At 54.2% G+C, this 463-nt stretch overlaps 1 long non-coding RNA gene across 1 annotated transcript; it reads left to right on the top strand.

Moving 5' to 3' along the window:
* Window positions 1-6: 6 nt before the first annotated feature.
* On the top strand, window positions 7-453 carry LOC109365354. Its single transcript, XR_002110904.1, has 2 exons — window positions 7-124; window positions 375-453. It is a non-coding gene; the product is annotated as an uncharacterized LOC109365354 (long non-coding RNA).
* Window positions 454-463: the final 10 nt, after the last annotated feature.

The following is a 463-nucleotide window of genomic DNA, read 5'->3' on the forward strand; positions in this document are numbered from 1 at the left end:
CTGGACAATACTTCTGCTGCCTGCTGGTGTCTGTGAAATCAACACATGATCTGTTGTTGTAGGGACAAAACCTGTACATCTGTGGAATGGTGCGGGGCAAGGCGGGAACGGAAAGCCTCCGCAGGTAAGAAGCTCTTGTGAGCTGTGCTGTGGGTACCGCCTCTAAACAGGGCTGCACGCAGGGCTGTGTGTGATGGAGGAGAGAGGAAAGGACGCTGCAGTTCTGTGCTGACTGCAGAAGTGGCGCAAGGCTGTAGCAGCAGAAAGGCCAATTGACAGAACTGCTCTTGGAGACCAGAAGTTTGTGGCTGGCAGTGCTCAAATCTTCCTCCATAGAGAGGCTCTTCATGTCTTTCTTGTCTCCTTTCTGTCAGAAGCTGATGCCAGTGGCCTTCCTCTGAAGCGCAGCCATGTGCAAAGCCAGGGGAGGAGCACGGAGTGTGGCACAGCACCCAAGAGAGGT

The sequence above is a fragment of the Meleagris gallopavo genome, unplaced genomic scaffold, assembly GCF_000146605.3.
Source record: "Meleagris gallopavo isolate NT-WF06-2002-E0010 breed Aviagen turkey brand Nicholas breeding stock unplaced genomic scaffold, Turkey_5.1 ChrUn_random_deg7180001697696, whole genome shotgun sequence".
NCBI lineage: Eukaryota > Metazoa > Chordata > Aves > Galliformes > Phasianidae > Meleagris > Meleagris gallopavo.